This window comes from Bufo gargarizans, chromosome 4 (assembly GCF_014858855.1).
Source record: "Bufo gargarizans isolate SCDJY-AF-19 chromosome 4, ASM1485885v1, whole genome shotgun sequence".
Lineage (NCBI taxonomy): Eukaryota > Metazoa > Chordata > Amphibia > Anura > Bufonidae > Bufo > Bufo gargarizans.
The window spans coordinates 367,773,902-367,800,714 of record NC_058083.1 but is presented as its reverse complement, the minus strand read 5'-3'; the positions used below and the strand labels follow the sequence as shown (position 1 = coordinate 367,800,714).

Here is a 26,813-nt window from a genome sequence, read left to right as displayed (position 1 = left end):
AGGTGCTAATATACCTTGCGGGGCCTAGCCGTTCGAACAGCTCATCTAACCTGGGCATAGGGTAAGTATCAACTGTGGACACTTCATTAAGCTTGCGGTAGTCATTGCAGAATCTCCACTCCCCGTTTGGTTTTGGCACTAACACTATGGGGCTGGAACAGCCACTTTTAGACCTTTCAATGACCCCTAGCTCCATCATCCTCCTAACCTCTTAGGAAATCACGTCCCGGCGGGCTTCAGGGATCCTATAGGGTTTTAAGTTCACCCTCACTTGGGGATCTGTGAAGATCTCATGTACTATCACATTTGTACGGCCAGGGGTTTCTGTGAAGAGATCTGTATTCCTCTGCAGCAGTTCCCTAAACTGTTGTTTTTGGGAGGGGGATAGGGTCTCTGAAATTTTAACAGCTTCGATGGTGGACCCCTGTTGAGCCACCAGACAAGAAGCTTCAGGTGGGTCTCCCTCCTTCCAGAGTTTGATCAGATTGACATGGTATATCTGGTAGGGCTTTCTCTTCCCTGGCTGGTGTACCCTATAGTTGACCTCTCCCACTATCTCGTAGGGACCCTGCCATTTGGCTAGGAATTTGCTTTCGACAGTAGGGACTAACACTAACACCCGATCTCCCGGATTAAACTGTCTTAGACAAGCGGACCTATTATATACCCGGGCCTGTGCCTCCTGAGCCTGATGCATATGTTCCTTTACAATGGGCATCACCCTCACCATCCTCTCTTGCATCTGTTTTACATGCTCTACTACACTTTTGTAGGGAGTGTCCTCACTTTCCCACGTTTCCTTTGCCACATCCAAGAGATCTCTGAGGTGTCTGCCATATAGTAATTCAAAGGGTGAAAAACCTGTGGAGGACTGGGGCACTTCTCTAATAGAGAACAGTAGGCATGGTAACAGACAATCCCAGTACCGCCCATCCTTCTCTACCACCTTCCTCAGCGTGGCCTTTAGGGTATTACTAAAACGCCCCACAAGGCCATCCGTCTGAGGATGGTATACGGAGGTTCGCAGCTGAGTGACTCTTAAAACTTTGCACAGTTCCCTCATCACTTTTGACATAAACGGGGTTCCCTGATCTGTAAGAATCTCTTTGGGAATACCTGTTCGGGAGAAGACATGGAACAACTCCCGGGCAATATTTTTGGATGTGGTGTTCCATAGGGGAACAGCCTTGGGGTACCGGGAAGCGTAATCAGCGATTACAAGGATGTATTGATGCCCCCTAGCGGACTTCACCAATGGGCCTACAAGGTCCATTGCTATCCTTTCAAAGGGTACCTCAATGATTGGTAAGGGGACGAAAGGGCTATGGAAGTGTGCTACCGGGGAAGTGACCTGACAAACTGGACATGATTGACAGACTTCCCTAATCTCTCGGTAACACCCCGGCCAATAAAATCGTTGTAGGACCCTCTCAAGTGTTTTGTCTGCACCCAGGTGACCACCTAACACATGGAAATGGGCCATATCCATAACCATACGTTGATATGGTCCCGGGACTAGTAGCTGCTCTATTACTTCGTCCCGTATCTTTATGTCAATAATTTTTATTAATTTTAAAACATACATGATTATGAAAAAGAACGGCTACACAGTCAGCGCTTTTCCTAGCCACATTGGTAGCGCCAACTTTAGCCAAAATCAATACAGCAATAAATAACAAACAAAAAAAGACATACAGTGCAGTCATTTAAGCAGCATCTATATCATTGTCATCTTGTACAGCAGGTCATCATTCTACTCATAAAGGCATCTTAATCAGGATATGGTATTGCTAAAGGAGAAGATCTCCAAAGGCTCCATTCCCTCTCAAACCTCACTGATGCATCTCCGGGCCCCGCCACCACCATCTCATGTATATAAGTGGAGTTTAATTTTCGAATAACCTCCGTCAACCTGGGAACATTCCGTGATTTCCAACTTTGGGCTATGGCCAATTTGGTTGAAAGGAAGAGGTGTCCCAATACCACCCTCGAATCGTAGGGCATCTTAATCAGGTCAATCCATAAAAGGGCCAATGAGGGGGAAGGCAGGAGCCGGAGACCCAGCAGATCCGAGGCGAGAGAAAATGTAGCATTCCATATATCCTGTATCAGGGGTATAATACCACCTTAATATAGTTTTCATCAAGGACTCATAATGCAAAGCACATCGAGTATTTTTAGTGATAAAAGAAAAGGCCGAGGACCACTGCTCATCAGAGAACACAAGTCCTAGGTCTCCTTCCCAGGTAAGCAGTGGGGTTGTTTTAACAAAAGATCCTTTATCCCTAAGCATCATATACAGAGGCCGCAGTCGGGTACCCTGTGGGGGAGCAAGTGACCAAAATTTAAACACTTCCTGATTACACACCAGATTAAACAGGGAATTAGCAGTGAAAAAATGCCTAATACATAGATATTTATAGAAATCTGTGTGTGGAATCAGGAATCATCTATGGAGGTATTCAAAGGAACCGAGGGTGTCTGAAATAAATAACTTAGATAGAAGATCTAGTCCCTTCAGCGCCCAGGACAAAACCGAAATATTTGGAATGAAATAATTAAGTAACGTTATAGGAGTAAAAAGTGGAAAGGGTCCGGATTCACACGGGCATAATTTATGGAATTGGATCCAATTGTCCAATGCCATGGATACTAATGTCGGGACGAGTGGGCGGTTAAATGCTGGATGGAGAGCGAATAATAGAAGGGTTTTTAAGCTGTTAGCAGAGGATAGCGTTGTTTCAATATGTACCCACTGCTTAGTATGATCATTCACCCACCATTCCCTTAATTGAGCTATCTGCGAAGCCAAAAAGTACTCATAGATATTCGGAAGGCCCAGCCCACCCCGAACTTTAGGTCTCTGCATTATTGTAGTTGCTATTGTGGGCCTATGTCTTTTCCAAATCAAGGTATTAATTAGCTGAGTACATTTCTTAAAAAAACTAATTGGGGGAGTGATAGGCAGTGTCTTAAATATATACAAAAGTTTTGGAAGGGTAAACATCTGAAAGGATGCAATACGACCTACCCAAGAAATCTCATATTTAGCTAAATTGTCAAGATCCTTCTCTACAACCCCTAAGAGTGGAACGTAATTCACAGCATATAGATTCTTGAATGCTTTTGTCAGCTTTATCCCCAAGTAGTCGATATGACTATCTTGCCAATCTAAATCAAAGGTATCTTTAACCCTTTCATGACCAAGGGTCATTCATGCCCCAGTGTCCAGGTCAAAATTTACAAATCTGACGTGTCAATTTATGTGGTAATAGCTTTGGAACACTTTTATTTATCCAAGCCATTCTTAGATTTTCTCGTGACATATTGTACTTCATGATAGTCATAAATTTGAGTCAATATATTTCACCTTTATTTATGAAAAAATCCCAAATTTATAAAAATAAATAAAAAATTCACAATTTTCAAAATTTCAATTTCTCTGCTTCTAAAACAGAAAGTCATACCTAATAAAATATTTATTACTTAACATTTCCCATATGTCTACTTTATGTTGGCATCATTTTGGAAATGTCATTTTATGTTTTTTAGGACATTAGAAGGCTTAGAATTTTAGAAGCAATTCTTAAAATTTTTAAGAAAATTTCCAAATCACACTTTTTAAGGACCAGTTCAGGTCTAAAGTCACTACGTGAGGCTTACATAGTGGAAACCGCCCATAAATGACCCCATTGTAGAAACTACACCCCTCAAGTTACTCAAAACTGATTTTACAAACTTTGTTAACCCTTTAGGTGTTCCACAAGAATTAAAGGAAAATGGAGATTAAATTTCAAAATTTCACTTTTTTGGCAGATTTTCCATTTTATTACATTTTTTTCTTTAACAGATTGAGGGTTAACAGCCAAACAAAACTTAACTTTTATTACCCAGATTCTGCGGTTTACAGAAGCACCCCACATGTGGTCGTAAACTGATGTAAGGGCGCTTGGCAGGGCGCAGAAGGAAAGGAACGCCGTATGGTTTTTGGAAGGCAAAGTTTGCTAAACTGGTTTTAGATGTCATCTCCCATTTAAAGCTCCCCCCTAATGTACCCTTACAGTAGAAACTCCCAAAAACTGACCCTATTTTGGAAACTAGGGGATAAGGTGCCAGTTTTATTGGTGCTATTTTGGGGTACATATGATTTTTAATTGCTCTATATTAAGTTTTTTGTGAGGCAAGGTAACTGAAAAATGTCTGTTTTGGCACAATTTTTTATTTTTTTTTACAAGATTCATCTGACAGGGTAGATCATGTGCTATTTTTATAGAGCAGGTTGTTACGAACGCAATGATATCAAATATGTCTACTTTCTTTGTTTGTTTCAGTTTTACATAATAAAGCAATTTTGAAAAAGAAATTATGTTTTTATGTGTCCATTTTCTGAACGCCATATGTTTTTAATTTTTCTGCTGATCGTCTTGTGCAGGGGCTTGTTTTTTGCAGATAGAGTTGAGGTTTTTATTGGTACCATTTTTGGGTACATAGGATTTTTTGATCATTCATTATTACACTTTATGGGGCAAGGTGACCAAAAAATTTGCTGTTTTGAAACAGTTTTTATTTATTTATTTTACAGCGTTTATCTGAGGGGTTAGGTCATGTGACAGTTTTATAGAGCAGATCGTTATGGACGTAGCAATACCTAATATGTATACTTTTTCTTAATTATTTAAGTTTTACACAATCATAGCATTTCTGAAACCAAAAAAATGATGTTTTAGTGTCTCCATAGTCTGAGAGCCATAGCTTTTGTATTTTTTGGGCGATTGTCTTAAATAGGGTATCATTTTTGGCGGGATGAGGTGACGGTTTGATTGGTACTATTTTGGGGGGTCATACGCCTTTTTGATCGCTTGCTGTTGCACTTTTTTGTGATGTAAGGTGACAAAAATGGCTTTTTTTTACACAGTTTTTATTTGATTTTTTTTGTGGTGTTTATCGGACGGGGTCTATCATGTGATATCTTTACAGAGACGGTCGTTACGGATGCGGTGATACCAAATTTTTGGGCGATTGTCTTAAATAGGGTATCATTTTTGCGGGATGAGGTGACGGTTTGATTGGTACTATTTTGGGGGTCATACGCCTTTTTGATCGCTTGCTGTTGCACTTTTTTGTTATGTAAGGTGTCAAAAATGCCTTTTTTTTTTACACATTTTTTAAATTTATTTTTTATGGTGTTTATCGGACGGGGTCTATCATGTGATATCTTTATAGAGACGGTCGTTACGGATGCGGTGATACCTAATATGTGTATTTTTTTATTATTTTTTTATAGGAAAAGGCAATTTTTTTTTATTTTACATTTTTATTTATTTATTTATTTATTTTTTACTTTTATTTTTTTTCAATGTTTTTTTTCATCAAGTCCCTCTTGGATCTTGAAGATCCAGTGGGGCTGATGGCTGTACTATACTTTGCAATGCTCTTGCATTGCAAAGTATAATACAATCAGATGCCCTGTAGGTGGCAACAGCGGACGCTTTTGCAAAGCGTCCGGTTGCCATGGCAACCATCGGGAGCTGCAATCGCAGCGCGGCAGCCCCGATGGTGGAGAAAGGGAGCCCCCTCCCTCTATTAACCCTATGGATGCCGCTGCCGCCGCATCTGTGGGGTTACAGCAGAGTGTCAGCATACAGCTGACACTCTCTGCTGATGGCGGTGGCTCAGGAATGGAGCCGCCACCATCACACACAGCAAGGGGACCGAACGTATCGGGCGCAGCACTGGAAGGGGGGGTGTTACAGCTAGCATTGAGGGAGGGGGGGCAGCAGGAGGAATGTATGGGGCGGGGAGGGGGCAGACTCAAGGAGGGGCGGACACCAGGGCACTGTGGAGACAGGTGCAGGCAGACACAAGGAGGGGCTCAGATCGATGGGGCACAGATCGGGGGGGGCACAGATCGGGGGGGGGGCACGAGGACACTATGTGATTTCAGGCTCTGATCTGCAAAGCGCAGATCAGAGCCTGAAACCGGCATTTTTTCACTGCCTCGATCCGATTGGTTAGTCTGCACAGACTAACCAATCGGATCGATTGCCGGCAAGGGGCCACTCTGATTGGTCCCTTGCCGGCATTACTGCACTGTATGCTGTCCGTGACAGCAGCAGGGCAGGGGCAGAAGCTTTATTCCAAGCACTTTGCAGCGCTTGGATTAAAGAGCTGCCAGAACGTTTATTTACGTGGTAGCTGCACGGGGTATGTGCAGCTATCACGTATATATACGGATTGCAGTCGGTAAGGGGTTAAGTATCTTCATCTGGAGGGCAGAAATGTTTATTGGAAGGACCTGGGATTTAGCGGTGTTTAATTTATAGAAGGAGAGATCTCCAAATCGAGATATGATATCTATGGCAGCTGTAAGGGATATTTGGGGGTTTGACAACGTCAAAATAATATCGTCTGCATATAGACTGACCTTGTGTTCTGTATCCCCTATATTAATTCCCTCTATCTCCGGGCATTGGCATAGGGCTTGGGCTAATGGCTCTATGGTCAAAATAAATACCAAAGGGGATAAGGGGCAGCCCTGGCGGGTACCATTAGTTATGTCAAAAGGGTCCAAAAGCGCCCCATTAACCCACACTCTAGCGCTTGGTTGGGTATGAAGCGCTCTAATAGCCACCAGGATTGCCCCAGAGAATCCCATCCTTGATAATACCGAGAAGGCGAACTGACAATTAATACGGTCGAACGCCTTCTCGGCATCCAAGGTGACCAAAAGAGCAGGCATCTTCAACCTCTGAATATAGTCCATAATATTTAATATCCGCCTAGCATTATCCCGTATCTTAGTCACCCGGTATAATAGATCCTGATTCAGGGAAAAGTGTGGAAACCGTTGGTCGACCCCGGGCTCTTGCCGAACCCCATTAAGGACCTCCACATTCTCTAGTGCCCCTTTTAAGGTCAAATCTCGAAGTTGGGCCGTACCAAACTTTCCCCGGGATACCTCCAAGCCGAGGACATTTTCCTCTGGGGTATCCTCTTCCTCATTGTCTCCTAGCAGGACAGTCAGAGGAAACTCCTGGGTCGCCTCTGGACTCCCACCCACAGGGTTGCATGGGCCTGCGGGGTTATTCGGCATAGCAACCTTTGCCCGCAGGTCCCAGAAAAGGGGGCAGTCATGACCAATAATAACCTCATGCAGTAAGCATTTCACTACTCCCACATGGTGGGTCAGGGCAGCCCACCCCGTCTCCAGAGTAACCTGGGCCACCGGGTAAACTCTGGTGTCCCCATGAATACATGTGACTCCCAGATTTTTCCCAGGGACCAACACATGAGGAAGAAAGGCCGAGATCAGGGTGACCATGCTCCCCGAGTCCAACAGTCCTGAGTCCTGCTTTTGTCAGCAGTCACATCATCAATAAATACAAGAGAACCAGTTCAATTGGCATCCATACATGCCCACGCCATGACACTACCACCACCATGCTTCACTGATTAGGTGGTATGCTTAGGATCATGAGCAGTTCCTTTCCTTCTCCATACTCTTCTCTTCCAACCACTCTGGTACAAGTTGGTCTTGGTCTTATCTGTCCATAGGATGTTATTCCAGAACTGTGAAGGCTTTTTTAGATGTCGTTTGGTAAACTCTAATCTGGCCTTCCTGTTTTTGAGGCTCACCAATGGTTTACTTTTTGTGGTGAACCCTTTGTAGTCACTTTGGTGAAGTCTTCTCTTGATTGTTGACTTTGACACACATACACCTACCTCCTGGAGAGTGTTCTTGATCTGGCCAACTGTGGTGAAAGGTGTTTTCTTCACCAGGGAAAGAATTCTTCGGTCATCCACCACAGTTGTTTTCTGTGGTCTTCCGAGTCTTTTGGTGTTGCTGAGCTCACCGGTGCGTTCCTTCCAAACAGTTGTTTTGGCCACGCCTAATGTTTTTGCTATCTCTCTGATGGGTTTGTTTTGTTTTTTTCAGCCTAATGATGGCTTGCTTCACTGATGAACAGCCCGATGAAGGCCCCGGCGGCTGTTCTCGGAACTGCCTGCTCCCAGTGACCGCATTTGTTTCAGACCGGCTCGCGGCGCAGGCACAGGGCTTACCTGTGCCTCGCCAGACTTGTGAGTTAAGATGGCAGCCCACGGCGAACTGGCCATAACTGACCAGCTGTACATATATAATTATATACAGGAGATACCTAGGTTATACCAGCATGGTCCATATCACTATATACAAAAAGATGTATACCGTATTTTTCGCCCCATAAGACGCATTCCCCCCCCCCCCAAAAAAAAATGGGGGGAAAATGCCCCTGCGTCTTATGAGGCGAATGCTGACATTTTCACATCGCAGGTTGCGATGTATGAGCGAGTGGGGAGGGACTGGAAGGATGAGCTGGGGGGCCGGCAATTACGGCGGGGCTGTTGCAGTCACTGTACTCCGGCCCCGCTGCTCCAGTGCTGCACTATACAATTATAAAATGTCTCATTCAATTAAAAGTGATTAAACATGCCCCCCCCCCTCACTTTTAATATTACCGTACACCCTAACAGCTTCTGTAGAATGCAGGTAGGCAGGCCGGGCGGCAGCAGCGCAACTCCCTGCAGTCACTTACCTGCGCTGCCTACTTTATGAATGAAGCAGGCGGCGCAGGCATGTGACATCAGTGAGTGATGCGCCGGCCTGCCTGCGTTTTACAGAAGCTGTTAGGGTGTACGGTAATATTAGGAGTGAGGGGGCATGTTTAATCACTTTTAATTGAATGAGACATTTTATATTTGTATACTGCAGCACTGGAGCGGTGGTAGTGGTGGGGAATTTGTGGATGACAGTTTTATGGGGAACATTTGTGGATGGCACTGTTATGGGGTGGGGGGGTCTGTGGATGGTACATATATAACAGTGCGTCATCCACAGATCGCCCCAGTAACAGTGCGTCATCCACAGATTCCCCCCCGTAACAGTGCGTCATCCACAGATCCCCCCTGTAACAGTGCGTCATCCACAGATCCCCCCGTAACAGTGCGTCATCCACAGATCCCCCCAGTAACAGTGCGTCATCCACAGATCCCCCCGTAACAGTGCGTCATCCACAGATCCCCCCCGTAACAGTGCGTCATCCACAGATCCCCCGTAACAGTGCGTCATCCACAGATCCCCCCGTAACAGTGCGTCATCCACAGATACCCCCGTAAAAGTGCGTCATCCACAGATCCCCCCGTAACAGTGCGTCATCCACAGATCCCCCCGTAACAGTAGGTCATCCACAGATCCCCCCGTAACAGTGCGTCATCCACAGATCCCCCCGTAACAGTGCGTCATCCACAGATCCCCCCGTAACAGTGCGTCATCCACAGATCCCCCCGTAACAGTGCGTCATCCACAGATCCCCCCCGTAACAGTGCGTCATCCACAGATCCCCCCGTAACAGTGCCTCATCCACAGATCCCCCCCATAACAGTGCGTCATCCACAGATCCCCCCGTAACAGTGCGTCATCCACAGATCCCCCCGTAACAGTGCGTCATCCACAGATCCCCCGTAACAGTGCGTCATCCACAGATCCCCCCGTGACAGTGCGTCATCCACAGATCCTCCCTGTAACAGTGTTGCGTCATCCACAGATCCCCCCGTAACAGTGCGTCATCCACAGATCCCCCCGTAACAGTGCGTCATCCACAGATCCCCCCGTAACAGTGCGTCATCCACAGATCCCCCCGTAACAGTGCGTCATCCACAGATCCCCCCGTAACAGTGCGTCATCCACAGATCCCCCCGTAACAGCGCGTCATCCACAGATCCCCCCGTAACAGTGCGTCATCCACAGATCCCCCCGTAACAGTGCGTCATCCACAGATCCCCCCCGTAACAGTGCGTCATCCACAGATCCTCCCTGTAACAGTGCGTCATCCACAGATCCCCCCGTAACAGTGCCTCATCCACAGATCCCCCCCGTAACAGTGCGTCATCCACAGATCCCCCCGTAACAGTGCGTCATCCACAGATCCCCCCGTAACAGTGCGTCATCCACAGATCCCCCCGTAACAGTGCGTCATCCACAGATCCCCCGTAACAGTGCGTCATCCACAGATCCCCCCGTAACAGTGCGTCATCCACAGATCCCCCCGTAACAGTGTGTCATCCACAGATCCCCCCATAACAGTGCGTCATCCACAGATCCCCCAGTAACAGTGCGTCATCCACAGATCCTCCCAGTAACAGTGCGTCATCCACAGATCCCCAGTAATAGTGCCATCCACAGACCATCATTAGTTCCGAACCCACCAAAAGCACACCTTTTGGTTAAGAATATATATTTTTTTATTTTCCTCCCCAAAAACCTAGGTGCGTCTTATAGGGCGAAAAATATGGTAACTTATATCAGATTTATATATATATATATATATATATATACACACAGTACAGACCAAAAGTTTGGACACACCTTCTCATACAAAGAGTTTTCTTTATTTTCATGACTATGAAAATTGTAGATTCACACTGAAGGCATCAAAACTATGAATTAACACATGTGGAATTATATATATATATATATATATATATATATATATATATATAACAAAAAAGTGTGAAACAACTGAAAATATGTCATATTCTAGGTTCTTCAAAGTAGCCACCTTTTGCTTTGATTACTGCTTTGCACACTCTTGGCATTCTCTTGATGAACTTCAAGAGGTAGTCACCTGAAACGGTTTTCACTTCACAGGTGTGCCCTGTCAGGTATAATAAGTGGGATTTCTTGCCTTATAAATGGGGTTGGGAGCATCAGTTGCGTTGTGGTGGATACACAGCTGATAGTCCTACTGAATAGACTGTTAGAATTTGTATTATGGCAAGAAGAAAGCAGCTAAGTAAAGAAAAACGAGTGGCCATCATTACTTAAAGAAATGAGGGTCAATCAGTCCGAAAAATTGGGAAAACTATGAAAGTGTCCCCAAGTGCAGTCACAAAAACCATCAAGCGCTACAAAGAAACTGGCTCACATGCGGACCGCCCCAGGAAAGAAAGACCAAGAGTCACCTCTGCTGCGGAGGATAAGTTCATCTGCGTCACCAGCCTCAGAAATCGCAGGTTAACAGCAGCTCAGATTAGAGACCAGGTCAATGCCACACAGAGTTCTAGCAGCAGACACATCTCTAGAACAACTGTTAAGAGGAGACTGTGTGAGCTCAGGCCTTCATGGTAGAATATCTGCTAGGAAACCGCTGCTAAGGACAGGCAACAAGCAGAAGAGACTTGCTTGGGCTAAAGAACACAAGAAATAGACATTAGACCAGTGGAAATCTGTGCTTTGGTCTGATGAGTCCAAATTTGAGATCTTTGGTTCCAACCACCATGTCTTTGTGCGACGCAAAAAAGGTGAACGGATGGACTCTACATGCATGGTTCCCACCGTAAAGCATGGAGGAGGAGGTGTGATGGTGTGGGGGTGCTTTGCTGGTGACACTGTTGGGGATTTATTCAAAATTGAAGGCATACTGAACCAGCAATGCTATTCCATCTGGTTTGCGTTTAGTTGGACCACCATTTATTTTTCAACAGGACAATGACCCCAAACACACCTCCAGGCTGTGTAAGGGCTATTTGACCATGAAGGAGAGTGATGGGGTGCTGCGCCAGACATCCTGGCCTCCACAGTCATCAAGATTGCTTGGGGTGAGCTGGATCACAGAGTGAAGGCAAAAGGGCCAACAAGTGCTAAGCATCTCTGGGAACTCCTTCAAGACCATTTCAGGTGACTACCTCTTGAAGCTCATCAAGAGAATGCCAAGAGTGTGCAAAGCAGTAATCAAAGCAAAAGTTGGCTACTTTGAAGAACCTAGAATATGACATATTTTCAGTTGTTTCACACTTTTTTGTTATGTATATAATTCCACATGTGTTAATTCATAGTTTTGATGCCTTCAGTGTGAATCTACAATTTTCATAGTCATGAAAATAAAGAAAACTCTTTGAATGAGAAGGTGTGTCCAAACTTTTGGTCCGTACTGTATATAATTAAATACAGGAGATACCCAGGTTATACCAGCATGGTCCATATCACTATATACAGGTCCTTCTAAAAAAATTTGCATATTGTGATAAAGTTCATTATTTTCTGTAATGTACTGATAAACATTAGACTTTCATATATTTTAGATTCATTACACACCAACTGAAGTAGTTCAAGCCTTTTATTGTTTTAATATTGATGATTTTGGCATACAGCTCATGAAAACCCAAAATTCCTATCTAAAAAAATTAGCATATCATGAAAAGGTTCTCTAAACGAGCTATTAACCTAATCATCTGAATCAACTAATTTACTCTAAACACCTGCAAAAGATTCCTGAGGCTTTTAAAAACTCCCAGCCTGGTTCATTACTCAAAACCACAATCATGGGTACTGCCGACCTGACTGCTGTCCAGAAGGCCATCATTGACACCCTCAAGCAAGAGGATAAGACACAGAAAGAAATTTCTGAACGAATAGGCTGTTCCCAGAGTGCTGTATCAAGGCACCTCAGTGGGAGGTCTGTGGGAAGGAAAAAGTGTGGCAGAAAACGCTGCACAACGAGAAGAGGTGACCGGACCCTGAGGAAGATTGTGGAGAAGGACCGATTCCAGACCTTGGGGGACCTGCGGAAGCAGTGGACTGAGTCTGGAGTAGAAACATCCAGAGCCACCGTGTACAGGCGTGTGCAGGAAATGGGCTACAGGTGCCGCATTCCCCAGGTCAAGCCACTTTTGAACCAGAAACAGTGGCAGAAGCGCCTGACCTGGGCTACAGAGAAGCAGCACTGGACTGTTGCATGTCATTCGGAAATCAAGGTGCCAGAGTCTGGAGGAAGACTGGGGAGAGGGAAATGCCAAAATGCCTGAAGTCCAGTGTCAAGTACCCACAGTCAGTGATGGTCTGGGGTGCCATGTCAGCTGCTGGTGTTGGTCCACTGTGTTTTATCAAGGGCAGGGTCAATGCAGCTAGCTATCAGGAGATTTTGGAGCACTTCATGCTTCCATCTGCTGAAAAGCTTTATGGAGATGAAGATTTCATTTTTCAGCACGACCTGGCACCTGCTCACAGTGCCAAAACCACTGGTAAATGGTTTACTGACCATGGTATTACTGTGCTCAATTGGCCCGCCAACTCTCCTGACCTGAACCCCATAGAGAATCTGTGGGATATTGGGAAGAGAAAGTTGAGAGACGCAAGACCCAACACTCTGGATGAGCTTAAGGCCGCTATCGAAGCATCCTGGGCCTCCATAACACCTCAGCAGTGCCACAGGCTGATTGCCTCCATGCCACGCCGCATTGAAGCAGTCATTTCTGCAAATGGATTCCCGACCAAGTATTGAGTGCATAACTGAACATCATTATTTGAAGGTTGACTTTTTTTGTATTAAAAACACTTTTCTTTTAATAGGAAATTTGGGTTTTCATGAGCTGTATGCCAAAATCATCAATATTAAAACAATAAAAGGCTTGAACTACTTCAGTTGGTGTGTAATGAATCTAAAATATATGAAAGTCTAATGTTTGTCAGTACATTACAGAAAATAATGAACTTTATCACAGTATGCTAATTTTTTTTGAAGGACCTGTACAAGAAGAGGTATAACTTATAGCAGTGGTACATATATGATTATATACAGGAGATACCCAGGTTATACCAGCATGCTCCATATCACTGTATAAAAAAAGATGTATAATTTATACCAGTGGTACATATATAATTATATACAGAAGGTGCCCAGGTTACGATGTCTTCAGGGTGGAGAAATCGTCTGGAGGTGGACAGTGTAAAGGCAGAGCTTCTGCGTGAACCTGGTAGAAGAATATATAAGAAATTCCTGGCCAATGGCAAACTCTTGGAGGCAGCGAGAAATGAGTGAAATATCAACAGTAGAAGTCTAGTATGGTGAGTACATTTCTTACTGCCTTCTTGTTTTATTTAGCCGATTGTGGAATATAGATTGTTTACATGCTGTTCATCATAATAGTATGTGTATAATGTAGTATGGTTCCCTAGTAATGAACTATTGTCCGCCGATGTCCTCCTTTTTAGGGTTCTGCAAGTGGCACCCTAGTGATATCCGGTGCACTGCATGCTAGGAAGTATAGTTTATGGTGCGCGGCCTTGGCTCTGTGCAGCAGTGACGCATGGGCCACAACCTGCAATCAATCGGCAGATGCAGACAAGCCCAGGTTCCTCTTTACAGAAATACCCCGTACTGTAGAACGGGCGTCTATTACGTACAGACGCTATGCCCTCCTGGGAATTGTAGTTTATCGATGCGCTGCCAAGGCGGTCACTAAAATGATAGTTCAAACTGCCGAAAACTACAACTCCCGAGCTGCTCTTGTTCTCTCCGCCTCTTAGGGGCGGGACAGGGCGCGTCATCACAGCCATTGCCTGTGAGTGTAGGTGTGTTGTGGAGTTCAGTCGCCTGCAGGAGGAGGCGGAGAGAGAGAGAGAGAGAGAGAGGGGCTGCGGGACCTCGGAGCCTGAAACACCGGGGCGGAAGGTGCGTTGTTGTCACCGGTGTGTGAGGGAAGCTCCGCGACTGGAAGGCGTGTGCGGCCTAGTCGGCAGCGGCTGGCAATGGGCACAGTGTGCCTCTGCTAATCCGGCTGCTGTGCAGGAATGTGGAGCTCCTATAGTTGTAATGTGGATTCTCGTCTGCTGGAGGATCCCCCCTGATGTACTGACTCATGTGATGGCTGCTCTTGTAAACTTGTAGAGTGCATGCTCCTGTGCCTAGCCTCTCCTTACCCGTTCTGCTTACTAGGAGGAGCAGTCATTGCCCATTGTGGACTGCCTGGACTGGCATTACCCTGACATAGCTATGTCGCCAACTTCTTCCCCCTACAGTGACACAGTATAGAAGTTGTGGACCACGCCAACATGGTCTCTGTGGAGTGATAGGCCCTGTTCATTCTGTTCCCCAGCCAATACTGGTCACAGCATGGACACTGTATGCTATAATCTAAGCAGTTAAGTCTGTAACATAGACATGTCTGACCGGACCTACTGGGAGACGCCTATATCTGTATGTCATGTCCAACCTCCAGTCATCGTAGGTGTGACACCTACCAGAACTTCTAGGCTTCGTTCACACTGCTGTCACTGGTCCTGGTAGATGGGGCGTAGAGAATTGTGTGGCCCGCAACACTATGGCGAGCACAGTAGAGCCAGTTAGACCACTAGGTTCTCAGGAGGATGTTTGGTCCAGGATTTACCAGAAGAGTGGCTGCTTGTCTAATCTGAGCTCACGGCTATAGCAATACACTATGATTGCCAGTATATTGCCATGTGCCTACATCATGCTGTGAGGGGTCAGCTGGGACTCCCAGCATTGGGAATGCTTTCATTTATAGATTGAAATCGCAGCTCCACTGTTAACAGAGCCTAAGGTTGGGTTTAGACTCCACGATGTAGTAGCCGGTTGTCAGGCATGAAGCTCTCCTTCCTGAAAGTTGGCTCCTCGTTCAGGAAAGAGACCACTGCATTTCTATCTTATAACGATCCCTCGTCCCCATACAGAATCATTGTTTTTGGCTCTTTAGACCACACTATCTGCTTCACCAAAACGTTTCACCCGGTGAAAGGGTCGTTTTGCTTGTTCATCGGGTGATTGGCGGCACATTTACAAGGGCAGCTTGTCAGGAATGAGGATTAGTAGGAACTATTAGTTACTCCCAATATTCTGCCTGATAATTGGCTTGTGTAAATAATGCACCTTAAGGCTACATTCACACGTCAGTATTTTTCTATAATCCGAATTTCACTCTGTTTTTTGCGGATCCGTTGTTCCTGAAAATGTTTCTGTATGTCATCCGTTTTTTGCGTATCCGCAAAAAACGGAAACATGTATACATTCAATAATCAAATAAAGTTGTTTGGATTTCTTTGAAAAAAAAAAAAAAAAAAAAAAATTATTTGCTATGTGTTTCCAGGAACGGATTCCGCAAAAAACGGAAGACATATGGAATGACATCCGAATGTCTTCCGTTTTTTGCGGATCCATTGACTTTGCATTGTACCAGGATCCGATTTTTCAGGAACATAATAGGACATGTTTTATATTTAAACGGACATGCGGAACGGAGCAACGGAAACGGACAGCACACATGGGTCCTGATCTGGTCCTGATCTGTTCCGCAAAAAACGGAACAGATCAGGAAAGAAAAAACGGACGTGTGAATGGACCCTAAAGGTACTGTCAAGTTCACGTTTCTGGATGCAGTTTTGGAAGCCAAAATCAGTAGAGGATCGTAAACCTAGAGAATGTATACGACTTCTTTATTCTCTCATAGATTTGTCTTCCAAAACTGCATCGAGAAACCTGATTTGGTGGCCGTACTCTTAAGGCCCATTTCAGACGAGCGAGTTTTCCACACGGGTGCAATGTGTGATGCAAACGCATTGTGCCTGCACTGAATCCTGACCCATTCATTTCAATGGGTCTGTGTACATGTGCGTTGTTTTTCACGCATTACTTGTGCATTGTGTGAAAATCTCTGCATGTAATATGTTCTGTGTTTTTCATGCAGCCCTGGCCCCATAGAAGTGAAGGGGGCTTTTCACTGATGGTTCATAAGAGATGTTGTTTGTAAACCTTCAGGTTTTTTTATCATGTGTGTGAAAAACGCATCAATGTGCATTGCACCCGCGTGAAAAAAACTGAACACAATTGCAGACAAAACTGACTGAACTTGCTTGCGAAATGGTGCGAGTTTTCCTGAACGCATCTGGACCTAATCCGTATCGTTCATGTGCAAGAAGGCTAAGGGTGCTTTTAGGATTATGACCACACGGTATGGCTGTGCTGCGATCAAGAACCATGCAGCTAATGAGAGAGCACTGTTTGAGGTCTGCTGTGTTAATGGGTATAGCAGGGCCTGCGTGGCCATTAACAATGCAAGTAAACGGCACAGTACAGTGTCATTAGTTTATTTGGGGCCCATTTAGCTGTGCAGTTCCTGAACGCCACATGACTGCGCCATGTGGTTGTACCTACAAACCTATATTTAAGGCAATTATCAGGAATTAACCAAATATTCCTGATAATCGCTTGATTGTCAGTGGAGATGAGGACTACTCCTCTGCGGTATGGAAAATGAATGTTCTTTGGCATTAGATTGTGGTTTACACAGCAGGATCTGATGCAAGATGCAGTCACCTGATCATTGAGTGCCAGCACCTTTTACACGGGGCAATTATCAGGAACAAGTGTCTTCAGACGTTCATCCCTGATTCTTTGCCTGATTGTTATCCTCAGGCTAGGTCATGAATATCAGATTGGAGAGGTCCGACTCCTAGAACTGATCAGCTGTTGGACGAGAAGGCAACGCTCATACAAGTGCTGCCTTTAGGCTTGAGCAAATTGAGCTTTGGATCATAGATCTGAAGTCGATTCGTTAAAAACTCAGTTTGTAATGCTGTTTCCATACAGCATTAAAATGTATGGGCTCCGTGTAGCAAAACGTCATCTTGGCTAAAGTTGTGCGAGACTTTGAATTACTATGTAATTCCTATCTGCGTATTTAACATTTTAAAATAGGAGTCCAAAGTGGGCCTTGGAACTGACTGGTACCAAAGCCGACTTCGGATTCCTATTTTTAAATACGTAGATAAGAATACCGGAGTAGTTCACTGCCGTCTTGCACAACTTCAGCCAAGACAAAGTTTTGCTACATGGAGCCCATACATATTGATGATGTACGGAAACAGCCTAGCTGCCTTCTCTGTTTACCTGCTCGCTGCAGCAGTTACCGTGTAATTACAAGTATATCGTCCACGTTCACCCTGTTCTGTGTCAGCTCTGTAGTGTTCACTTGAACAGACAGAGCTGTCCCATAGAAGAGAACACCATACCTGTAATCACACCAGCTAATCACTGCAGTTGCTGTGGTGAGGAGGTAAATAGAGCAGAATAGACAGTGCTTGTATGAGCACTGCCTTCTCTTCAAACAGCTGATCGACAGGGGTGCAAGGAGTCTGCCCACCACTGATATGCTATAGATGACTTATCCTGAGGATAGGTCATCAATAGTAACAAGCAGACTACCCCTTTTTAAAGGGATTGGCCCATGTACAACACTGATCACCTGTCCACAGAATAGGTCGTAAACATATGTACACAGTGGCTAAGGGTGGGCGATATGGCCTAAAATCTATGTTGCGATATAATTTTAAGCACGTGCGTTTTTTTTTTTTATAACTTTTATTTATTAGCCTCCTTAAAGGGAACCTGTCACCGGGATTTTGTGTATAGAGCTGAGGACATGGGTTGCTAGGTGGCTGCTAGCACATCCACAATATCCAGTCCCCATAGCTCTGTGTGCTTTTATTGTGTAAAAAAAAAAACGATTTGATACATATGCAAATTAGACTGAGATGAGTCCTGTACGTCAGAAGAGTCAAGGACAGGACTCATCTCAGGTTAATTTGCATATGTATCATCGGGTTTTTTACACAATAAAAGCACACAGAGCTATGGGGACTGGGTATTGCAGATGTGCTAGCGGCCATCTAGCAACCCATGTCCTCAGCTCTATACACAAAATCCCGGTGACAGGTTCCCTTTAAGGGCTAGAACCCTTGTCATATTCACCCTAATAGAGCTCTATTAGGGTGAATAGGACTTTACACTCTCCCTGCTGCCCTGTGCATAGTGTACACAACAGCAGGGAGCAGATCCCCCTCCCCGAATCGGTGCCATCCACAGATCCCCCTCCCCGAATCGGTGCCATCCACAGATCCCCCTCCCCGAATCGGTGCCATCCACAGATCCCCCTCCCCGAATCGGTGCCATCCACAGATCCCCCTTCCCCCCCCCCCCCCCCGACACTCACAGGAGCACATTTATAAACTAAACAGTAACTTTAACTTTAATCAGCGACTCCTTTACTTGTATACCGTACTTTGTCTTAGCTCCGGTAACAGCAGGCAGTGCGGGCGGCGCTCACTGACGTTGCGCGCCTGCTCCTCCCACTAGGCGGCGCAGGTGCGTGACATCAGTGAGTGAGCGCCGCCCTCCCGCACTGCCTGCTGTTACCGGAGCTAAGACAAAGTAAGGTATACAAGTCAGGGCTCCAGATGGCGACCAAAATGGTCGCCAATGCGACTTAGAATTTACAAATGGCGACAAGACTTTTTAGTCTTGTCGCCATTTGCGACTAGACCCTCCGCGGCAGCTCTGCAGTAGAACAGCGGCGGGCACAGGAGCTGATAGTTCTCTGCCCCGCCGCCGCCGATGTTCTCCTCAGTCTGTCAGCTCGGTCACTGCACACAGAGACGCTGGCAGCAGGGAGGGGAGGGGCTGGGAGGAGTGTAATCTGATCCTAGAGTGGAAGCTGCTTCTGCCAGCCCTTCCCCGCCCACCAACCAATCAGAGCTGAGGCAAGGCGAGCACTAGCAGCTCTGAGTCACTGACAAGTACAGGGAGAAAGAATCAAATGAGTCACAGGTGAAAAGAACTAAAGATCCGACTTAGTTAGTGACTCATTCAATTCTTTCTTCGACTCCCTGTACAGTGTGCCCCCCCCCCCCCAACACCCCAGTATAAGAAACATTGGTGGCCCAGTGTGCCGCCCCCCCCTAACACCCCAGTATCAGAAACATTGGTGGCACAGTGTGCCCCCAACACCCCAGTATAAGAAACATTGGTGGCACAGTGTGCCAATGAGGGTTAAAGAATAATTTAAAAAAAATTAACTCACCTCCTCCAGTTGATCGAGTAGCTGCCGGTCTCCTGTTCTTGCTTCAGGACCTGTGGTGATGTCACTGAGCTCATCACATGGTCCAGAATCATGTGATGAATCATGTGATGAATCATGTGATGAATCATGTGATGAATCATGTGATGTCACCACAGGTCCTTTGACAGGTCATGAAGAAAGAACAGGAGACGATCAATTGGAGGAGGTGAGTTAATTTTTTTTATTTTTTTTTAACCCTCATTGGCACTGCCCACTGCGCCACCAATGTTCATTATATTGAGGGGGGGGGGCGCACTGCGCCACCAATGTTTATTATATTGAGGGGGGGGCACACTGCGCCCCCCAATGTTTATTATACTGGGGTGTTGGGGGGGGGGGGGGTGCACACTGCGCCACCAATGTTTATTATATTGAGGGGGGCACACTGCACCCCCCAATGTTTATTATGCTGGGGGGGGGGGTGCGCACTGCACCACCAATGTTTATTATATTGAGGGGGGGCACACTGCGCCACCAATGTTTATTATACTGGGGGGGGGGGGTGCGCACTGCGCCACCAATGTTTCATATACTGGGGGGGGGGCACACTGCGCCACCAATGTTTTTCAAACTGGGGTGTGGGGGGGGGGGGGCGCACTACGCCACCAATGTTTATTATATTGGGGCGCACCCTGCGCCACCAATGTTTATCATACTGGGGTGATGGGGGGCGCACTGCGCCACCAATGTTTATTATATTGACCTTCTACTAAGCATTCTGTATTAAAGAATGCTATTATTTTCCCTTAGAACCATGTTATAAGGGAAAATAATACAGTGAATAGACTTTCATCCTAGCAACTATGCGTGAAAATCGCACCGCATCCGCACTTGCTTGCGATTTTCACGCAGCCCCATTAGCTTCTATGGGGCCTGCATTGCGTGAAAAACGCACAACATAGAACATGCTGCGATTTTCACGCAACGCACAAGTGATGTGTGAAAAATCACCGCTCATGTGCACAGCCCCATAGAAGTAAATGGGTCCGGATTTAGTGCGGGTGCATTCCGGTATTTTGAATGCCAGATCCGGCACTGATACATTCCTATGGGAAAAAATGCTGGATCCGGCATTCAGGCAAATCTTCAGGTTTTTTTTCCGCCGGAGATATAACCGTAGCATGCTGCAGTTTTCTCTTTTGCCTGATCAGTCAAAATGACTGAACTGAAGACATCCTGATGCATCCTGAACGGATTGCTCTCCATTCAGAATGCAAGGGGATATGCCTGATCAGTTCTTTTCCGATATTGAGCCCCTAGGACGGAACTCTATGCCGGAAAAGAAAAACACTAGTGTGAAAGTACCCTAAAATATTAAGTTTAAATCCCCCCTTTCCCAATTTTACATATAAAATATATAAAGAATAAATAAACATATTACATAGCGCTGTCCAAACTATTAAATTATTAAAAAATATCTCCTATGCGGTGAGCATTCACCATTTTTTAGTCACCTTGTCACCCCAAAAAATAGGATAGGACTGCTCTATTATGGGCCGAACATTTCATAATATGCAAAATGCACGCGGCTTTTTTTTTTTGCGCGGTATTGAGTATCGCAATACTTTATGGTGACGAAAGCGAATCAAAATTTTGGTATCAAAACAACCCTATGCCGATCTGATCGGAGTAGCGTTGTCACGATACCAAAATTTAGATTCGGTTTCGATTTGGCGACTAAAAATTTGATTTGGCTCCTAAATTTTTCAGTTCAGGAGCCAATGGCTACCAGGTATTTTTTTTAGTCTGGAGCACTGCAAGTAAAGAGTTGCTGGTTAAAGTTACTGTTTAGTTTATAAATGTGCTCCTGTGAGCCGCGTGGCCTTGTATATTCTAACCCCCAGGCAAGCGTCCCTGTCACCATGGGAACACCTGGGAGTTAGAATATACCATTGGATTTGAGTTTTCACGCTCTCACTGAGATCATGAAAACTCAATTATTTACTGTCAGTCCCTCCCCCTACTCTTTTCTCATTGGTGGTCAGCGGCAGCCGCGCACAGTGGGGAGGGACTCCCTCCTTCTCCACTGTGCTGGCTCAGGAGAACATGGTGTGTGCATAGAGCGCGATCATATCGCGCTCCGGCGATATGCTCAAAATCCATATCGTGGCACAAATTTATATCACCCACCCCTAACTGGGGCACCTACTTATCAATCACCCGCGTGAGGGGTGGTAGTGGTATGCAACCACCTCTCCATTCACTCATGTGGGATTGTCCTAAAGAGCCAATTGCTGGAGACATGCATACGCACTACTGCTGCATTTACACGGGGCTGGTGGGCCTGCAGCAGTTGGGTCTATTCTACAGATAGGTGATAAATGTTACCCTTAAAGGGTATTAGTGATGGTATTAGTGATGGGCTAATGTCAGCACTACATAATTGTGTGATTTATAACTCCCTGTCTGCTGCCGTTCTCTTAAAATAAAGACTTTTAAAATATGCTAATGAGCCTCTAGGTGCTATTAGGGCATTGCTTCAGCACCTAGAGGCTCGGTCTACGCACTGTTTGGCACGCGAACGTCCCGTTGACTGTTGAGTTCTCATAGTCACGTAAATCCTGCGCTGTCTCGTTTAGTATTTGGCGCAGTGAGTGAAGGATGCGCTCCTGCTGCCGGCTTCCTCACTGCGCTGAAGGAAGAAAGCCAGCACCAGGAGCGCGTCCTTCACTCACTGCGCTGAATACTAAGCGGGACGGCGCGGGATTTACGTGACTATGAGGAGAACTTGAGTCAATTAACGGGACCTGGGCTCGTAGACTGATGCTGAAGCAACTCCCTAATAGCACCTAGAGGCTCATTAGCATATTTTAAGAGAACGGCTGCAGGCAGGGAGTGATAAAGCACACTGTTATGTAGTGCTGACGTTAGCACATCACTGTCAGTCTGCTACATAACGTTATTTCTCATGACAGAAACCCTTTAAGGGTCTTGTGCAGAATAAGGGCTCATGTACCACCATTGCCTCTTTTGCGGTCTGCAAATTGCAGATCTGCAAAACACTTATACGAGCTGCGTGCCTTCTGCATTATGCTGAACTGATCGTCAGTTCCATAATAGAATTGTCCTATCACTTTTTGTAATACTGACAATAATAGAACAATTTTTCCATATCATCCATATCGGCCATACAAGGAGAGATTGACCCCTGACCTCTGTAGGGGCAGGAAGCAGAGAAAGGTTTAAATGCTCCCCTCCCACCACCAGTGTTTCCTGTCCCTACAGAGGACACGGGCGGAGAAAGGTCTCCGCAGGCAGCCGCCGTGGAGATGAAGGTCCAGAAGTGGGAGTCGCGTACCTGCTTTAGCGGGCCCCCCTCCTGTCAGCCCGCGGTCCCGTACCAACGCCGGACAGGGAGGGGAAGGGAGAGACTCGCCTCCGGTTTCATCTGGGGCCTGCTCCCAGTGCACGGAATGCCCGCTGGTTCATTGAAACCAGGCCGGCTTGTGCGCCGGGCGGCGCTATATAAATTCGTCACTTCCGGGTAGCCGGACGTTTCCGGAAGTGACGCGGACGGAGGGGGCCGGTCTCAGGAGGCGGGAGGATTCAAATAGATTCTCCTACCGCAGCGTCCTGCGGTGAGTACATTCCTTATTCTGGGCTGTATTTCAGGATGTCTGCATCGGACCATACCGAGGCCTCTACTCTACCGTCTGTAAGTTCCCCATAGGGGAGAGTTTTTTTTCTTCCTCTCTCACTAGGGCTTATTAATGAGGGTTCTCTTGGCTTTTCCAGACTGCAAAAGATCCTCTGAGAAAACCCAAGAAGTCATTAAAGTGTGTTTCTTGCCTCAAACGACTATCCTAAGAAACTATGCAGGGATTGCATTGCTAAAGTTGTCCAGGATGAACAACCGTCCCTCATGGATGAGATTAAGTCTATGATGCAGGAAGAGATTAAGTCTTCTTTTGCGACTTTTTCTTCTCTTCAAAGAGAGAAACCTGTGGAGCGGCCCTGTCCTGTGGTCTCAGAGCCCCCCGCTAAATGCCACAAATCGGACGATGATGTCTCATCCGACTCTGAGGTTTATGGGGGTTCAGCTTCCTCCTCTAAACATATGGAGGATGAAGACAAGCTCTCTGAGCGGGATTTTTCTGAAAACAGAATGAAATTTTATTTCTCCTGAGGATATGCCCGAGCTCTTAAAAGCCGTCAGAGCTACTATGGGGGTAGAGGAGGTGCCCTCTACGCCATCGGTACAGGATGAAATGTTTGGGGGCCTCAGGGTGAAGAAATCCAGAGTCTTCCCTATTAACGAAAGCATCAAAGGGATGATTTTGGATGAATGGGCAGATCCGGAGAAGCGGCTAGGTGTCGCCAGATCTTTCCAAAACCGGCTTCTCTTTGATCAGGAAGAAGCTAAAACATTTAATACCATCCCTAAAATTGACGCCCAGGTAGCTAGGGTCAATAAGAAAACCAGCCTACCATTTGAGGATGCTTCTCAGCTCAGAGACCCACTGGATAGAAAGGCCGACGGCCTGCTGAGAAGATCCTGGGAAGCGGCTATGTTCACGCTTAAATCGAACATAGCAGCCACATCAGTCGTTAGATCTATGTTCATCTGGCTCTCTGAGTTAGAGAATAGGGCCTCCAGCGATCCCTCAACAAATGAGATTGTGAGCGCCATTCCCCTGTTAAAATCCGCTACAGCTTTTTTGGCAGACGCCTCCGCGGAGTCGGTACGGTTTTCAGCAAAGGATGCGGGTCTGTCCAATGCAGCCCGCCGGGCCTTGTGGGGGAAGTGCTGGTCGGGGGACAAAGTATCAAAGTCCAGATTATGTGGTATTCCTTTTTCTGGAGAGTATATCTTCGGACCTGAACTAGAGAAAATCCGAGAAAGGGCCTCCGATAAAAAGAAGGGTTTTCCAGAGGAAAAGGTCTATAAAAGGAAATATCCCTTTCGTGCCCCTTCCAACCAAGGTAGTCAATACACTGGTAAGGCAAGTCGGGCCGTTTCAGTTACCCCAAGGGGGGGAGAGGTAGGGCTCCCGCTTCTGTCCCCCAAAAAGGAAATGGAAACCAATGACATCGGGGTGGGGGGGAGATTGAGGATGTTTTCCCCTCTCGCCTATGACGGCACCCATGGATAGCATCCGCCCCCTTCCTCAGGACAGGAAACAGGAAGCACAGCCTCTTCAAAAGGGAGGTACAACCCCCATCATGCCAGTTCTGTTTCCTGTCCTAAGGGACAGGGTGGATGCACAGCAGTTAGAGCAGAGCTGCGGGAGCCCCTTGGTTAACACCCGTGGGAGGAGGGCCTACCCGAGCGGCCGCTGGAAGCCGCTGCTGAAGTCTGGCCCCTTTGGACTCCCTCTCGTCCGGTCACTCCCCCGTCGGGGCTGCCTTAGTGTCCCCTGCTTGGCGAACCTCTGCGGCTGTGCCGTATGTTCGGCTGGCGTTCGCGCGGTTACTTCCGGGTAGGTCAGGCCGGCGCTGACGTCATCAGTCGGCGCTGGATCTTGGCCCTCCGGCTTTTGGCAGTGGGAGGAGGCGTGGCCTTGGACCGGAAGGGGAGGGTGCCGGCGCGCGCCCGGCAAGTTCAAAAACCAGCCAGCTCTCGCGGCAGGCTGGTGTTTTGGCCTGCAGTGATCTCCATGGATGAGAGCCAGTGGCAGAAAATGGAACCCACACAGCGCGCAGAACCCACTGAAACCACCAACGAATCCTTGGTACCGGTGGGGGTAAGAGGGGCGAATGCCCTGCTTTTTCCATTTCTCAGTACCTGATGTTGTCTTTGTGTTTAGACTTCCAAAGAGAGAAGGGGGTCAAGGTCCAAGGAGCGGGGCTGTGCTATTTGCAAGAGGAAGCTACCGTCCGATTGGGGCAAACCTGCATGTCAGGGCCTGCGTAGGCAAATTATTGGAGGATGAGGCCCCCTCTCTCTTATGAAGCCTAAAGAAGATTATCAAGGATGAAGTCAAAGAAACAGTAAAAGAATCCTTGAGTAATCTGCTTGAAGATCGCCCTAGTACTTCCGCCGCCGTCTCTATTCCCGCTTCAAGCGATCAGGAGCTGTTATCCGGGTTAGAGGAGGAGGGAGAACTTCCATCCTCGGATCATTCGCAGGACGAGCAGCTGGCGGGGAGACCCTTGTTCCTCCCAGAGAACATTAATTCTCTAGTTGGGATTGTCAGGGCAACTATGGGGCTTGATGATCAAGCAGAACCCCAGTCTATGAGGGATTCCATGTTCGAGGGCCTAGGTCCCAGAAGATTGAAATGTTTTGATGTGCATGAAAACCTAACTTCGGTTATTAAGAATGAATGGAGCAGGCCGGACAGAAATTTTTTTGTGCCTTCTGCCTTAAAGAGGAAGTATCCCTTTGAGGACAAAGCCTCTGCTGATTGGGATAGAGCCCCAAAGTTGGATGCTCTGGTAGCGAAAATCTCTGAGAGCAGCCCTCCCGTTTGAAGATTCGGGAACTCTTAAAGATGCTATGGACAGAAGAGCAGAGGTCTATTTAAAGGAGAACTGGGAGGCGACGGCTGGTTCTTTTAGGCCCGCTATAGCCGCCACTTCTGTTGCCAGGTCCTTAAAGGTCTGGATGAAGGAGATGGAGGAGCAGATGAAGAAAGGAGCGCCCATGGAACAACTCCTCTCGTCATTCCCAACTCTGTACAGTGCCATTGACTTCTTAGCGGATGCCTCAGTGGACTCCCTGAAGCTGTCAGCAAGAGCCGCAGCTCTGTCGAATTCCGCCTGTCGGGCGATTTGGCTAAAAGATTGGAAGGGAGATGCAGGGTCGAAGGCAAAATTGTGTGCTATTCCCTGTCAGGGTGAATTTCTCTTCGGGCCCACGTTGGATGATCTGCTGGAAAAGGCCTCTGACAGAAAAAAGGGTTTCCCTTCTATTCATCAGCAGCCTCCTAAGAAGCCCTTTCGTTCTCAGTCGGCCAGATTTAACTTCAAGAGAAGAGAAACTCCCAGGCAGTCTGGTAATGCGCCCAGAAGGAGCAAAGGGTTTCTTTTTTCAGGTGGAGAGGCCTCTAAGAAGCCTCCGCAATGACGCCAGATGCCCGGTTGGAGGTCGTCTCTCCCTCTTCGCAGATCAATGGCGGAAGATCTCAAACAGCCCCTGGATCCTC

The 26,813-nt window shown here is 46.6% G+C and overlaps 1 protein-coding gene across 4 annotated transcripts in view; it reads left to right on the top strand.

Moving 5' to 3' along the window:
• The first annotated feature begins 14,349 nt into the window (after positions 1 to 14,349).
• ZDHHC14 (zinc finger DHHC-type palmitoyltransferase 14) overlaps positions 14,350 to 26,813 on the top strand; it is a 196,560-nt gene continuing 184,096 nt past the window's right edge. For all 4 annotated transcript variants that reach the window (XM_044292579.1, XM_044292580.1, XM_044292578.1 and 1 more), the window contains exon 1: positions 14,350 to 14,486. The gene's annotated coding sequence lies outside the window, so the exon portion shown is untranslated. The remainder of the gene's footprint in view (positions 14,487 to 26,813) is intronic.